Source organism: Colobus angolensis, unplaced genomic scaffold (genome assembly GCF_000951035.1).
Source record: "Colobus angolensis palliatus isolate OR3802 unplaced genomic scaffold, Cang.pa_1.0 Scaffold232, whole genome shotgun sequence".
Taxonomy (NCBI): domain Eukaryota; kingdom Metazoa; phylum Chordata; class Mammalia; order Primates; family Cercopithecidae; genus Colobus; species Colobus angolensis.
This window is the reverse complement of record NW_012115511.1, coordinates 4,164,011-4,182,126: the sequence shown is the minus strand read 5'-3', so window position 1 is coordinate 4,182,126 and position 18,116 is coordinate 4,164,011. Positions and strand designations below refer to the sequence as shown.

Sequence of the window (18,116 nt, the reverse complement as noted above, 5' to 3'; positions counted from 1 at the left end):
TGTATTTTTAGTAGAGACAGGGTTTTTCCATGTTGGTCAGGCTGGTCTTGAACTCCTGACCTCAGGTGATCTATGCGCCTCAACCTCCCAAAGTGATATTTTTACAAATATCACTGTGAAAATGCCACTGAAGTTTCACAGGGGGCTCTAGAGCTTAAATAGAGGGCAAGGCTGGTGTCTTTTACATCTTACCCACAGAATACAGTCATTTCCTACAGCCTGAACAGTTTTCTCAAAGGGCCTCCGAAGCATCGATTTGGAGAGATGATCTGTATGAAAGAAGAGCCAGAGAGAAAATGTCTTTCTATCTTGGTCTTACCTAAAGATGGTTCTCTGCAGGAAGGGGAATCAGGTTTTTTCAAAAGGTCCAATGGGTCTGTTTCCCCATGGTTGAAGATGAGGGTACCTGAGAGCCAGCAGATGATGTCAAATGGTCTGTCTCCATCTGCAGTTCTGGGACACCTCTTTAGAACTCTTGGGTGTGACCAAAGGAAATATGTGATATATGCTAGGTGTTCACAGTTTAAACAAGGTGCTTCCCCATTTGGTTCAAATAGATATATGGGTTATACATTTAGATCCTCGTTTATGCCATCTATTCTAAAGGAAAGTTAAAAGCATATAAATACAGCCCTAATTTGCCACCTTGAGAAAGACACTGAAATCCAAAGAAAATAAAAATAGCTACCATTTACATTATATGGAAATACTACACACTGTGCCAATACTTAAAATATTAGCTCTGACTGTAACTGCAACCTAAAAAAAAATAGCATCATTTTCTGCATTTTGCTAAAATCGAAACATTGGTTCAGAGAGACTTGCCCAAGACCACACAGCTGAGAAGTGAGAAGGTCGGGATTTGAATCCATAATTTTTTATGGATTCATTGACTCATTCCAAAGCTTTTCCCATCATTCTGAAATGCTTCCAAAATAAATTGTACCAAAATCTTTCTGTAATTCTAGCACTACAGCTTATATTTTACCAAAGTCACCCTTTCTAAAACGTCCTGGCCAACTCCAAATAGTCCCCTTATAGCATCATCACACCTACCATGGCATAGGACACAATACAGGTAGAAATTTCACCTCACAATTCAAGTAGAAATACCACCCAGGGGCCAAATTGTAAAGCTCTGTACTGAGGTGGCTGCCTTCCACCTAATTAGACTAAAAGTACCTGACAATGCTTCCAAGGAGGTCTTAACTAAAGAGATCAATATTTTTAACAGATAATCGGGATAATTTCTAAGCAATCAAGCACCTGGTCATTATCCTCTGTTCTGAGCTGAGAGTGTTTCTCCACCGTGCCTGAATCAACTCTGAACCTTTCATAAAATGCTCTCCACTTTCATGGTATGCAGCCTCAGACAGTAAGTGCAAAACTCAATTTTTACAAATGAAAGTATATTCTTAAGTTGAACTGTATGGGATTGCTGATATTTGACAAATTTTAATTCACACAAAAAAATGGCAATTTCAAATGGTTCAAAGTAAACCTTAGGACAGAGGTTTAGCTGCAGGAATAAAAGCCAAAAAAAAAAAAAAAATAGCTTCTGTAGATATAGAAGTCTCCTGCTCCCTCCCTCAGGCAACTGTGCTAGTGTAAGGAGCCCAGGATGCCACAGCAGTTCCACAGTACAGAGGATCCATGCTCCTCCATGCTCATATTCCTGCTGCACTCAACATGTGACATGGCAGGAGTCCACCCTACAGTCTAAAGGTCACAGCTCCACCTCCCACCATGGCATCCACATCCAAACACTGGGAAAGGGAAAGGCAGCAGTGGAACACAAACCTCTCCCTTTAGGATCAAGACCTAGAAGTTTTCCATGCACCTTCTGCACATCTCCCACTGATGAGAGCTTAGCCACATGACACATCTAGTCACAAATGAGGCTGTGAAATGCTATCATTTATCATATATGGATAGTTATATCCCGGCAAAATCTGGAGTTTTATTACTAAATGAAAAGGGAGGAATTGATACTGGGGGCAACCTGCAAATGCTGACATATAGTAAGGAAAAGAATTGCAATTGGCATACAATCCTGCAGTTTCCATGATGGATCATGTAAAATTGACAGAACTGGAAAGCTCTGGAAAAGCACCGGGAAAGACGAAAATTGAGTTATTGAAGTAAGCTTAAATTAAGTGGCAATCAGAATTCTTGGCATATGGAAGTTACTAAGAAGCAGATATAGAACACGCATGAGTTCTCTGATGGCCTGGGAAACATCTGCCCTTTGTAGAAATCGGCCCTTTGCCAATTGGTAGAGCACATGCATCCAGGCTTTGCTCTCATCTTTCTCAGTCTGTAAGGTCATATTTGAAGGCATATCTTCTTTAATTTCCGGTGTTCAACTTAGGATGAGCTGTAAAGGTTTTGTAAGATGTTCATCTTGTAAGAAATGAAATGAACTCAGATACTCAAGCATTCTTTATGATTTTTCCAAGCCATCTTTCAAGGCACCAAGGCCCCGAGGTAGAAGTGCCTCTTTCCCAGATCCCACAAGCATTATATTTATTAAAACAGTTTAAGTTGCTGGGATACAACTACTGTGCAACCAAAAGGAGCTGATTGTCACATCAGTTTGCCCCACTTTAGGAAAGTCCAGCTGATTGTCACATCAGTTTGCCCCACTTTAGGAAAGTCCAGTATATTAAAGAAAACCCTCTCCAAAGTTATAAAGAAAGTAACTGGAAGGCCCTAGTGATATAAATATAATGACACATAAAGCAATGAATGAAAAGTAAAGGCATAAAACCTTTTCAGGTACCAGACCACTTGGAATTTCTCCCTTACCCTTGGCCACCACATGACACCTGACATTTTCTCAACTCAAGATTGCAGAATAACTTCACCAGAACTGATGAAAAGAACATTGCACTGCAAAGTCAAACGAGACTTCCAACATCAATTCCATATTTAACTAGCTAAGTAGTCTCAAGCAAATTTCCTAACCATTCATCTCTGTGCCACAGTCTGTTCATCTGTAAAATAGGGATAATAATAGCACCTACTTCATAGGTTCACTAGGAGGGTGAAATGAGTTAATATATGGGACTGCTCATCACAGAGCCTAATAGAGAAGAAGCACCCAATTCTTTATTCTAACTGGACTTGGCACAAGAATTAAGATACTTTGAGTGCATATTTTCCATAACCCTTCATTAAGGCTAAAAAGGGAGCTAAAACCTGGAAGCCCCAGCTCATAGAGCCCTCTTCCCCAAAGTGGAATGAAGGTACCTCCTTCATCCACGGTGCCTGGCAAGCTCTGCCGCAGGAGGATATAACAGAAGGAAGAAGAAAGCCTTCCCCTCTGCAGAAAAAAGAAACAAAAGTGGAAGAAAATGTGCCCCAATTTTTTCTCCTTTCCTCCCCAAGAAGTGAGGATAATGTCAGGGTGAGAAGGGAGCTACAGTACTTACGCCCCACTGAACACTCTGGAAAGATCACTTCTTGGGATGCCCCACTTACCAGCCTAGAGCACAGTTACATCACTGTAGCTGCAGAGTGTAGCCAGGCTAAGAAGACCCGAAGTTGAGATTACCCCAGCTGCCCTTAATACTCACGTAGTGAAGACACAGCAGGTTAGCTCCTACAGCAGTGGCCACGTGGTTCTGTAGCAAGGGCTGGGCATCAGAGCCCAATGTCAGTGCAGCCAGATGGCAGAGCAACCAAGGTGAGCCTGAGCCAGTGGGTGTGTGCCATGACACTGGCCCCTGCTACAGCCAAATATGGAGATCATAAGCTAATGAACCACATATACATGCAGGGAACACCACTCATGTGAGTATAGGACACTGCTCCCAGAGGACAGGAGGCAGAATATAGCACACCAAAGAACCTCTGACACCACGAGACTATCTGCACCACAATCCTCCCCCCATCACCTACACAGACACCACGTGTACATTTCCTCTGCACAAGCAAGTCGTAGTCTGAGTTTAAAATGGTGACCACTCCCCCACCTGATTCAAACACAAAATGTAGACAGTTCATGAGAGAAATGTTCCTATGACTATGTGTGAAATATATAAAGATAAAATCAATTATCATTAAACAAATATGAGTCCTATGAGGATACAGGAGTGAAAAAAATATAACTCGGTTAGCAAAATCAAACTTAGAACATGAAAACATAGGCTTACTAAATTCTCACAACTGTGGACAGGACTATAAATTTGATGCAACTTTGGAAAACTGTTTGGCACCATCTCTAAAAGCTAAACAGGGCCTACCCTCATGAAACATTTATTCCACTCTCAGGTATTAACCCAAGATAAATAAGTCATTTTGTCTACCAACAGACGTGTATAAGATGTGTTCAGCAGCCTTATTCACCATAGCCTAATACTGGAAACAGACGAAATGCCTAATAAGTAAAGAATGGGTAAATAAATTGTGGGATATTGTACACTATAATACAATTTATCAATAAAAAAAGAAGGAACTGCTCCTACAGATGGCAATACGGATGAATCTGAACACATGATGAGGAGCAAAAGAAGTAAAATTCATAAGCATACATACTATATGATTCCATTTATACAAGGTTCAAGAACAAATGAAATTAATCTATGGGGTTAGAATCAGAATAGTGGCTAGCTGGTAGTAGGAAGTGCGCAGAGGAGAGGAGGTATTAGCTGGGAAGAGGCGTGAAGGAGCTAATGAATTCTGGAATTGCCCTGTGACTTCATCTGAGTAGCAGCAACACAGGATAGATACAGATAAGATATAGATACAGATAGATGTAGATATAAATATAGATAATGTAGATGTAGATATAGATTTTGATTTAGAAATATTTTACATAAAATTTTTACATATATAAAAATGTGTGAAGCTGTACAGCTAAGATTTTTGCTACCTACTACATGTATTTCATACCTCATTATAAAAGTTTCAAAAAAGCACACATGCAGACAGTCTTTCTACTTCAATTTGAGGAAGCAAGGTGTAAGAGGAATGTCATCAGTGTTACTGTGTTACCCCAAGGGGGCTGCTCTACAACCAGACTCTGCAGGGCCTCATCTGATGTACTCTGGCGATAAATGTAGACATGCCCCGGTCACCTCTGATAAGGAGTTCCTCCCATTTACCTGGGCCACCTCTACACAAAGATCTCTAGTTTCCATGAAATGGACAACTAGAAAAAGTTGTAGGCTGTGGTGATTTCAAAACTGAATTACCTTAATAAATTTTATTATCCCTTAAATAACAGATCAAAATAATTATTTTAGAGATGTATGATGAGGAACCTGGAGTGGCAGAAGGCATTCACCACAGGTTTATGTTGAAACTATCACAATACTTGGGCCAAATCCTGAGGGGCCTAGATAATCTGAGTCTTCAAGGGCAAAGACCATAACCAAACCCAGAATAAACTATGCTGGGTGCCCGGGTGCCAGCAGCTGTGTCATCCACTGATGACTTAATTCTCCTTCCTGCTCTTCAAGTTTTGCAGAAATATGTAAGCCAAGAGTCCCTTAATACTTTAGATTCACTGGTGTTTATGCTTGTTAAGTCATAGATCTTTTTGAAAATCTGATAAAAGTTACAGGTACCCAGAAAAAAGGTATAAAATGTTGCATGTATCTTGAGGTATCATAAGTAATACTTACGATTAGCTCCTAACTATGAAATGGAAAAAAAAAAATGGAATTGTAAAACTACTAACGGGAGTATGAAACATTTCCTCAATAATCCAAACCAGCTGGCAGACAGTAAGTGTACCTTTATTTATACTATGGCTAAAAACTAATTAGTTCCTTATATTACCTTATGTTTAGCTGGAGTTATGCTTAATAAATGTGCTAGTAACACCAGACATCTCCTACTATGGTCTTTCTTTATTTTTTAACAAGCAAATGAGCTAATAATTATTTATTAAACAGAGTCCATTTCATAAGAAAAATATTTTTTGAAATATCCAGTAACAACATAGGTTAATGCAAAAGACAGTATAAATGTATTATTGCTTATAACTCATCATTATTCTATCTGATTTAAAAGAGTTGCATAAAGCAATAATTATAAATCTTGTTGATGAACATAAAATAAATAAACATGTAAGGTGTTTGACAATCACAATACAACAAAAGAGAGAAAATGGAGCTATATAGAAGAAAAAATGTTATATACTATTGAAATTGAGTTAGTATTAATCTGACCTCCATTGTGACAAATGTAGATGTTAACTGTAATCCCAGGGCAACCACTAAGAAAATAACTCAAAAACTGTTTGTAAAAGAAACAAGAAGAGAATTAAAAGACCATACCAGAAAATATCTATTTAACACCAAAAGGCAGGCATGAAAAACGGAGCAACAAAGAGAAATAAGATATATATGACAAACACAAATTCTGTCTTTTCAGTTAATTACATCAAATGTAAATATATTTAATATTCCAATTAAAAGGCAGAGATTGGCAAAACTGATTTAAAAAACTAACAAAATACTGTCTACAAGAGACAACATTTAGATTCAAATACACAAATAAGTTGAACGTACAAGAATGAAAAAGATATCTCATGCTGCCAGGCACAGTGGCAAGTGCCTGTAGTCCCAGCTACTCCGGAGGCTGAGGCAGGAGGATTGCTTGAGTCCAGGAATTCGAGGCTGCAGTGAGTTATGATTGTGCCTGTACTCCAGCCTGAGTGACAGAGGAAGACCCTGTCTCTTAAAAAAAAAAAAAAAAAGATACATCATGCAAATATTATAGTAACCAAAAGAAAACTGGAATGGTTACACGAGTATCAGACAAAATAGACTTTAAGACAAAAATTACCACTAGAGACAAAGAAGAACATTTAATAATAACAAAAAGATCAATCTATGAAGTAGATGTAACAAATACAACTATGCACCTAATAAAAGAGCACTAAAATACATAAAGGATAAACTGACAGAGCTGAAGAAATAGACAATACGACAATAATAGCTAAAGACTCCAATACCTTAGTTTCAATAATTGATAGAACATCTAGATAGAAGATCAACAAGAAAACGAACCAACTCATCCTAACACACATCTATAGAACACTCTACCAAACAACAGCAAAACACAGTTATTCTCAAGCGTACATGGAAGATTCTCCAGGATAGGCCATATGCTAGACTATAAAATGAGCCTCAATAAATTTTAAACGATTAAAGTGACATAAAATGTTTTCTCCAACTACAAGGGATTCATTGTCTATGCTTAACAGGAACAACTATGGGCCAATACAGATCCCTAGGAGAGCCCTACAAGGACTTAGGTCTCAATCTATAGTTTAGGAATGCCGGTGGTCCCCATGGTCACAGGCATTTTGTAAAGGGATGGGAACAGAAGTCTGGACACCATTTCCCTAGAGACTCTCAGAGAAGACACTGTGTTAGAAAAATCTGTAGGTTAAAGAAGCAGGATGTCTTACACAGATATCTCATATATTAAAGATTACAGAGTAATTACAGAGAAAGGTATCACACTGTTCTTCAACATCCTAGGAGTGCTGCCATAAGGTGGGAGATCCTCCCGATGTTTGGACCATCTACACTATTTAAAGTTTTGTAGCCATTATCAGATAGAGGAAAAGATTGTCTGCTACAAAAGATTCTCTTCCCTAATTTAGGATTCCTTCCAAGCTGAAAATCACCTCAAGCTGATTATTCCTATGTCCAAGACGACTGCCTGCAAAATAATCAAGTCAATGCCCATAATCAAGTCAAGTTGCCAGCCTTAACTATATTTCTCTCTCACTCGCTCACTCTCTCTCCTTCCCACTTTCCCTCTCTCCCCCATCCCCTGTGTACATTATATACCAATTCATTGAAGTTATATATATATATAACATATATATATATAATGTTAAAGAAGCAGGATGTCTTACACAGATGTCTCATATATTGAGGAATTACAGAGTAATTACAGGGAAAGCTATTACGCTGTTCTTCAACATCCTAGGCAGTGCTGCCATAAGTTGGGAGATCCTCCCAAGGTTTGGACCATCTATGCATCTATGCTATATATATATGTGTGTATATATATAAATGTATATATATATATGCAATTGATTAAATGTTGATTAAATGTTAGGTATCCAAATGCAATTAAGACTTTTAAAGACAAAAGCACATTTATAGATGGGTGACACTTAATAATTTGATAAGGGCTTTCTTTTTTGGGATTTCTGATGGTTTAAAATAAGGGACCCTTCTCTCAACAAATCCATGAACACACACTGGGTTGGAGTTTATTGCTGTTGTAAAAAGGATTTTGGATGACAGATAGTTCAGATTGCAAGTCAGCTCAGAACTAGTGTCCTGGTTCTGTGTCAAGGGGGCAACTATGCCCCAGAAGGCCCCTTCAACAGGTAAGGGTAAAAATCTGATCACACAAAAGAGGGACTGCTACTAGAGGAGGACCATCCCAATTAGGGTCCACTTTGCCTAGTTAAATATCCAAATGATAGAAGAGATCATTTATAAAGCCAATGTTTGCAGCCAATTCTCTATTCTACAGTTCTTGTTTATGCTCAAGGAGTAAGGTCAAAGAGTCAGAGGTATAGAATGCTTCCTGACTCCTGTAAGCACACCCTTACTCCTCTCGTCTGATGGCTACAATTCATTCTGACGGTCTTAGCTTGAAATCTCCTTCTTTAAGTAACTGTGTTCAAATCCTCTGACTCTAGATTAGTTCCCTAGTTACATATGAAACTGTATTTTTCCCATATGTAAGTTAAAATTACTATTTTTAATTAATAACTATGTACTTAGTAGTGTGTGCAAAAGTTTATCTCACTATCAACTCTTGCGGCTCTGTATGCTCAACCAGGACAGCTCTGCCAACTACCATATCATGAATCTATAGCAAGTGCCTTCCACATATTAGATTCTCAATAAATGGCTCTAAATAAATTAATTCTACCAGATTGACGTAACAATAGAATAGATAACTAATAGAGCATGTAAATTTAACAGCCTTTACTCAACAACTTTTAGGTGCCTTGATAAAAGCGCATTTATGCATGGGCCTATGCATATTTTATTAAATCATTATAGGCACTTTAAGATAGGAAAAAAATCATATATATTTATTAATTTGTTAAATTATTATATATTCAAGCTCTTCCCATTTATGAACTCAGTTTTCAACTAAATAACTGCATGAGAGTAAGATGTAAATGACCAAGATGGTGGTTTTGTCATTTTTGTGCATCTGTTCTAAGTAGCTTCAGGGCGATCAAAATTGATATATGATTATCACATAGCAAATCTTTCAGAACTAAGATCTTATCCATGACTTTATACGGCATCATTCCTCAGAAGAGATCTGGTCAATTTGTGTTCAGGAAGTACATCTATAGCCAAATAGTACACTTAAATTTAGATTTCAAATCAATAAGAATGATGTTTCAGCATTTCCCTGTTGAAAGGTGGCCCATGGATGCAGCCTCAGAAAATCATGATTATTATCACTTCAATTTTGCATGATGCTGTAGAGATGGTCTTACTATATTCTTTCATGGGTAAATTCCTTAAACTCTGTGGTGACAGCATTTCCATTATGTAAATGTTAGCCATTTACTGAGAATGTAGGAAAAATTATATCTGCAACACAAGGAACATTTACATCTTTTGTCCCTTTTACAGGAACCCACTGAACCACTTATTTTCTCAGAAATTCTATGCAGGTGGCCCATAGTGTAAATGACTAGAAAGTCTTTTACAGTTGTGTTTGGACAGTAAGGTGGAAATTTCCAGACTTTAAAATATCAGAAAAATGCATCATTTAAAAAAATATTCTTTCCCTTTTCTACTCATTTTCTCCTAAGGTACTTCACAATATTTCTTGTTTGGAATTTAGTCATATATATGTATGTATGTAATATATATAACTATCTATTTGCATGTATGAATACACACACACACACACACACGCACCCTTAGATGAACTGCAATGGCCCAAAAGATAGTCAAGTTACAGGAATGGATACCAGAGGTCCTCTAGGGTAATGTTTTTCAAACTGTGGACTTTGAATCAATTTAGTGTGTCCCAAAGATAATTTTCTCAAAAGTGGAAAAGTAGCATGGAATGAAATAGATAATTTTAGGCACAATGTGTGTGGATGTTGAGTCTTTCCTAACTTTGGAACCCTGGTACTATTAGCAAATCTTGGGCGAGGGGGAATTTGTGTGTGTAGATACACAAGTAAATTTGAGAATGGCTTGTACAATTTGGGAATGGTTTGTATAATGTTCATGGATATTCATTTGTAAAGAGCTCACACATGTGGAGCTCAGGCATACTGAAGCTGAGTCTAACCCAGGAGAGAGAGGCTTCCAGCCTCTGCCTCCACCCTACGACCCACTGGTGAGGGCACTATACTGTGCTCTTATTCCCTGCAGTGCTCATCCACGGATGAGAACAGTATCCGAATGCTGGACTCACATTAGGAATCCTTTCTCACAAAGCTGTAGCAAAAACCATTGACTCATTTAAAGAAGGGAAGCTCACCACGGGTTCCTGAAATTATCACAAGAGACAGGGACCCCAAGGAGGAGTATGAGATTCTCATAATGATTGGGTAGGAAGGAGAAATCATTTACTTTGAATATTTAAATAAATGCGACCTAATTTCATACACCAAGTAAAGGGGGCCATACTGTTTATACAAATATTTCTGTTATGATAAGTAGTTTGGTCTATTAAAAAAACTAGTTTTTCAAATATGACCAAATATGCTATGCTTTAAAGGAGAATGGTAACTTTTATTAATGTTAAAATCTGAGTTCCTACAGTTCTTATTCTCTGCTCTACTCATTCCTGGAGAAAGAAGGATACGTTAGTATATATATGTTTGCGTTAACAAAAAAGGTAGAAGAAGGAAACTTTACTCTGTTGAGAATGTCCCATAATTATTATTTTTAATTTTTGAAGGTTCCAGTACAGCTGGAGAAAATAACCCTAGTGGAAAAGAAGGCAGAAGCTTTGTAAAACACAGAAGCAGGCAACAAAAGAGATTTCAGATAATCTGAAAAAAGAGAAACCCTGATATGTCTCAGAGATTTGGTCTCTGAAGTGTCCTCGGAAGTAAACGTGGCCGTATAAACTACTCTTCTACAGACAAGGCCCTGGGCCTCACAGTACAAATCTCCTTGACAGAGGAGGATCTTCCTTCTCCCATTCTGTCTATATACGCACACCGTCCACATTTCTCCTTGAGAACAAAAACTGCAGGCATCGGCAAAGCGACAATTGAAAAAGAATCCAAATGTCACACAACCAGACAGGTGGGAGGAGACAGCATTGTTTTCTTACCGTATCACTCAATCAACATTGTGTCGAAGCACATGACTCTGCCAACATTTGACTGTTTGACTTACAAATGCGACAATTCCACGTGATTCAGCCTAATATTTGTAGCGTCCCCACCACGTATAGAATCCATAAGGATAATTACATTTGCTGTACTATTTTCACAAAATGACAAAGTAAATGACGATGAAACCCTTACGATACTTTCACAAAAGTCACAGAAAGAATCGTGGAAGGATTCTTTAAGGCAATGTGTTTTCAGGAGTGGGAAGTTAACAAGCAAGGACATGGAAAGGCAAATCAGTACATCATCACTGAGTACATACAATTCGCAAGATATTTGGTCCTTGTCCTCAAGTACCTATAATTTAGTTTGGAAGATGTAATGCATGAAAAAAATTGCACCTAAGACAATTATATAGTAATCAATTGGGACAGAGAAAACGACACAAAGTATATCAAACTGGGCAGGTCCTTAGAATTTAAATAGTCTAACTCTATTATTATTAGTAGTAGTAGTAGTAGTAGTATTAGTATTATTATTGAGATGGAGTTTGCTCTGTCACCCAGGCTGCAGTGCAGTGGCATGATCTCGGCTCACTGCATCCCCTGCCTTCCAGGTTCAAGCGATTCTTCTGCCTCAGCCTCCTGAGTATCCTGCTCACTAGCGTCATGGTAAAAAAAAAAAAAAAATGTTTAAAGGCAGTGCTTCACTGATTTAAATATTGCATAGAGGTCAAAGAGAGGTAAGACCAAATAAATGCCACTGGATTTCACAAATAGAAGAAGATGGGGAAAAAAGTCCCAGAGAGATCAAGTATTTAAATATAAAGGTATCTGGTTAAACATGGCAGGTTGACTGCATGTGCTTATTTCCATCTCATTCCAAAGCCCAACTAAAGCAACAGTAAAGGAATAAAAAATTACGAACATACAAGGACAAGAACAGGAAAGGCAGCATTAGCGAATAAGAGAGCTCCATACATTTTACAGAAGCTAAAAAAGATGAAAGAATGGAAAGAAATCAGCAGAACAGAGGAAACTACAAGAAAAAAAAAAGTACGCAGGTACAGGAACAACCAATGAAAAAGCAACCAATTCTCACTGCACAGTTACACACACAAACGCACTCAGGGTTACGACCTGGTCCCACCACACACCCTAGAAGGTAAGAATGAAGCACACTGACAACAGGGGACTGCTTGAAAGACCAGGAATACAGAATACAGGATACTTGAGATTTCAGGTCCATTCCTCAACCCTAGCACTGGCGAAAGAAGACCGAGGATGACATGTATGCAGCAGGTCTACAGAAAAATCAGCCCAGATTACTGCAAAAGGGCAGAGGCATCCAAAAAGGATATCTCCAGGATGAGAAAATGAGCAAGTACATTATTTGATATATTGAACCTCAAACAACAATATTGATAAACATTTGACATATCTGATGAAGCAAGAATAAACAACTTTTTAAAGTTCATTTAAAAAATAAGCAAATTTTTAAAGGCAAGGCAATTATTAACTCCAGGAAAAACAAAAAGTTGCATGAAAAAATCCTCACATAAGACTTCAGGAAAACTTTAAACTGTCACTTATCAAAGGGTACCACTAAGAAAGTTAAAAAGCAAGACACTGTCTGGAAGAAAATATAAGATGTCCACCTGATAAAGAACTCATATCCTGAATACACAGAGAACTAAACAGCAATAAAAGAAAGACAAGGGACCCAAATAAAATACTGGCAAGAGACTTTAATGAGACTTCACGAAAGAAGTTATCAAAATTACCAATAAGTACACGTAAAGGTGCTCATCAGGGAAAAGAGAGTAAAATAATTTAAAAGGTATGAACATAAAAAGACAAAGAACAGGAAAGGCAAAGAAATGATAGGTAACTGGGATGGAAGAAATGTTCTGTTACTTATCTGGTGGTAGCAATGCAGATATCCATATACATAGAAACTCATGAAGCTGAACACTTAAGATTTGTGCACTTTATTCAATCAAAATTGGACTTCAATCTTTAAAATGTAGTATTTTGCAATAACAATTTTTGTTTCAGTATATAATTAGGGGAAGAACTAGAGGAGAAATAAAAACACTAAATCTACATATCTTCACCATACGTTAAAAGATAGATCAAGAAACAGCTGTATAAGCAAAAACTTTTGAGAAATCTCATGGTTAGCACTATTGCCTCTGAAAAGATTGAAGGTTGAGGAGAGGGGTACAGGGGGCTGCTATTTTTCTTTTTTTTTTTTTTTAATTTTACTTTAAGTTCTGGGATATGGGATACATGTGCAGAATGGGCAGGTTTGTTACATAGGTATACATGTGCCACGGTGGTTTGCTGCACCTATGAACCCATCATCTAAGTTTTAAGCCCCACTTCAAACTATACTACAAGGCTACAGTAACCAAAACAGTTGTTTTGGTACTGGTACCAAAACAGATATATAGACCAATGGAACAGAACAGAGACCTCAGAAATAACACCACACATCTACAGCCATCTGATCTTCGACAAATCTGACAAAAATAAGAAATGGGAAAGGTGTCCCTATTTACTAAATGGTGCTGGGAAAACTGGCTAGCCATAAGCAGAAAACAGAGACTGGACCCCTTCCTTACACTTTATACAAACATTAACTCAAGATGGATCAAAGACTTAAACGTAAAACCTAAAACCATAAAAACCCTAGAAGAAAACCTAGGCAACACCACTCAGGACATAGGCGTGGGCAAAGACTCTATGACTAAAATGCCAAAAGCAATTGCAATTAAAGCCAAAATTGACAAATGGGATCTAATTAAACTAAAGAGTTTCTGCACAGCAAAAGAAACTATCATCAGAGTGGGAGAAAATTTTTGCCATCTATCCATCTGACAAAGGTCTAATATCCAGAATCTACAAGGAACTTAAACAAATTCACAAGAAAAAAACAACCCCATCAAAAAGTAGGCAAAGGATACACAGTTTTTCATGACAAGTATTTTACTAATATTTTTTAACTGCACACGTAAAAATGTTGAACAAATATTAAATATGTGATTATTTATATAAACCTGGGATGGAGAAGGTCTTTTAGGGACGCCTCTGTGAATATCATTTATTTTGCCAGCCCAGCATCCACTCCCCATTCTGTACTCTGAGTTCCCTACCTCCTCCACTAACAGTCCATATCATTCAGGGGAATCTTCATTCCTGGCTTTTGCACTGGCTCGTGACTCCGGCCTAATTCAACCAGTCCAACCCATGGTCTTGGCTCTTGCTCTCAGAGATGTTTTTTCTTCCAGAGATAGGCAGAAGGCCCAGTTCGGGCCACTGAGAGTTATACCAAATAGTTCTATAAAAATGCTGAAGGAAAGATATAGTCTGCATATACTTTTATATATACATATGTATAAGAATACATATATAGCCTAATATAGATAAGATATTTGTATATCTAATGTGAATATATAGCTTTCATTCATTGAAAGCTAATCTAAATGTATATGTACAAGAACCATATATAAATTGTTAGATATTATTATTATTAGCAATTAAATTTCTTTTTTCCTTAAGCCAGTTTGGGTTGAGCTTTCTGATACCTGCAAGTAGCAGGATCCTGGCTAATTCAACCACACAAAAGAGAAACAAGACAAAACCAACCAACACATGTAAGTAGATATCCATAAAACACCAACAGAAACATTTTATCAGTAGAAATCACCAAACAATTTAAAAGCAAATAGAAAAGGAAGAAAGCATGGTTGTAACCCTTAGGATTGATAAAGTTTTTGCCCTTACTAATAACAAGATGGAAATGCTATAGAAAATGGGCAAAAATATAAATGCACAATTCAAGAATAAAAACAGGAATGCAAAAAAGTTTACTTTTTAAAAATCAAACAAATGAAATTAGTCATGAACAAATTTCATCCAACGACATAGCTAAATATTGTTTTAAATTTTATTATCCAGAGTTGGCAAGTGTCTCATGGACTGCTGATGAGAATGTAAATTGGTACACCTTTCTGGAAGGCAATCTGGCTATAATAAAAATAGGCAAACCTTGGACACCATAAGTCTTCTTCTAGGAATTTATCTAAGGAGATAAAGATGTGTGCAAACATTCTCCCTACAAATTTGCTTATTGACTTGTACTTATTTATAGAAACACTGGAAAATGAATATTCAAAAGATAAGGCATTCATTACAATCCATACATTTCAATAGTGTTCAATAATTTAAAATATTGATGGAAAATATGTACATGTATAGAAGGATGTTTGTAATTATGAAGTGAAATAAACAGGTCATCAAACATACAGCAATGAGCCTGTTTTGGTTGTATAAATACATACACACATGGAAAAAGATCTACTCACATACACATCAAATGGTAGTAAAATTTCCGAGTAGTAGAATTACGTGTTTCCTAATTTGCTGGAGTTTTTTTCTGTTTATATGTACATTTCAGCCTTCCGGTTTTTTTTTTCTGCTGACTAATACATTTCAGCCTTTCTCCAATGAATCTTCACTGACTTTCAGTGAGAAAAAAAAGTATTTAAAATTCATAAAAAGCCGTAAGTCACCTCTAAGAGTGATTTCGGACATGCAGCTGGAGCCTAAACGTATGCAAGCTTTTAGGTGAAACACAGATGATAAGAAAGTCAAGGGAGTGGACTCTCATTTAAGAAAATTTGGTTGTAAAAACAAGAAGTAAAAGGTCTCAAGGATATCAAGGATATATATGGTCTATAGTTATTGAGATGAAAGTCTGCTCTGGAGAAGAGGAAGAGGCCAAAGGTGTAGAAAGAGGGAATCACGGGGGGATATGTCTAATGGAGCCTCCCACAGTAACATACTGTGCTTTCCATTCTCCAGCGGCCTCCATTTGGGGGCTGGGCTGCTTCACCTGGATGTCCACATGCCCTCTTCTCTTTGTGCCAAGCATATTCCGATGCTACACAGACTCAGAAATGGGGGCAGAACTCACCCTGGGGCAGAACCTACACTCTCAGCCTGTTAGTGTTTGAACCTCCTATACTAGGTGTGGCAGGCACTTTTCATCAGCACCTTTCCCCAGGGAAGAAAATAGGACGCTTGAAGCCCCCAAGAGGGACTCTTACCCCCGCTCCCATAGAAGACTGACCACCATCCACAACTGCAGTCATAAATTACACTTGAGTCTGATCGTGAAAAAGTGAGTTTTGACAATTCATAGGACTTGAATGCTCTGCAAGAGAGATTAGGTTTTCTTTTCACTTATTTTGAGCATATTAACAGCTGGTGACCTAGATTAAGAAATAATTCAATATGTGAAAAGGCAGACCATACCACTGAATTCCTTCACAGATGGAAAGTGGATTCAGTGAAAAGCCTCAGACCGAAGAGTCAAGTAATTACTTGGAAGGCAGGAGGAGGAGTACCTACAAGTGGGTAAAATGAAGTGTGGAAAAAGGATGACAAAACCTGGCCCAGATCCCAAGGCCAACAGATCCCTGGCTACTTTCTGCACAAGTAACCCGGGCCTGGAAAGGAGCAGGCAGCCTTGCTAATTCAGCTGCAGAGGGAGCGGCAGGAGGAGGATCACTTTAGTTCAGGATGAGCTTGGGTAGATATTAAAAGAAATACAATCCTCTTACTGCATGAAGAGTGTGCATGTGTGGAGGGAGGGACTAGAGGCAGCCACCAAGCCTCTGGGCCTGGGGACAAAAGGGATCAGTGCCCCCTCTGCTCAGCAACTCAGGGTCAGCTGAAACTGGGAGGCAGCCTGAGACTGGGTCTGAAGAGGGAAATTCATTGCCATCCTGAGCAACATGGCAAATCCGACTTCCAGTAAAACAGGAAAACGCTAAACACCCCATATCCTAGGGACGGAAAATACTGCCACGTGAAAGAGAACACAGTTCAAGTGATACCAATCATGAGGCTCATTAGGTTGATTTTCAAGTACAATGCTCAAGCTACAATATAAATGAAATGTCCTTTGCTCAGGACACAAAGGAAGACCTTAGGGCCGTCAGATACAGCAGTCACCAAGGAAGCCAGGCAAGCCTGGTGCCTGGTACAACTCCCCTCCACCTGCTTGGGGCTGTGCTTGCTACGGACCTGGGTTCCATTAATGCACATCTCTGGGGAAAAAATTACTGTGGGCAATTTACTGACGGACTTGCAAAACAACAGAGAACCCAATCTGTGCAATCTGGATTTTTTAAAAATGCAATAAAAGGTCCCTCTTTGTGCAGAAATGTGCAGAAAGGAACTATTAGGTTCAGGTCATATTTATTTTTGACCTTCTAAAGAAGGACACTGGCGTCAAAAGGGACACAAACATACAGACCAAAAATAAAAGTGTGTGTATCTAGCTCTCTGTTTTGAACTCCAGAACTCACTAGACAGCACTCTGTGATCACGATCCTGCCCTATTGGTCCTGGGAGATATTTTGGTGGCTTCTCTGTTAAATCGTTCTTGTCTACTGCGCTTAAGTAGCTACAAAATCCCCCGCAAGAAGGACTGCTGCCGCAATCTCCCGCCCTGATCTGCGGGCCGCGTCCGCGCGAGCTGCCTGCGGGCGCGCTGGGAGCCAACCCGGGGAGATGCGGGCGCCGGGAGATGCGCTCTGCTCCGGGCGCAGGGAGCGAGCGGCCGCAACTGCTACTTCTGTTGCCCGGCTTGGGGCCAGGAGAGCGGCCACCCCTGGCGGGCTCCGGGGCTGGACATATCCCGCGCCTCCGGGGCCGGGGTCTGCGGGTCCCTGGCGCTCAGTCCTCCCCGCGGCGCCCCGGACGCGCCTTGCTGCAGTCACCGAGCGGAG

General features: G+C 38.8%; 1 protein-coding gene across 3 annotated transcripts in view; it reads right to left on the bottom strand.

The window, feature by feature from the left end:
• AMPH (amphiphysin) overlaps positions 1-18,116 on the bottom strand; it is a 248,808-nt gene that overhangs the window by 230,198 nt on the left and 494 nt on the right. The window lies entirely within an intron of this gene.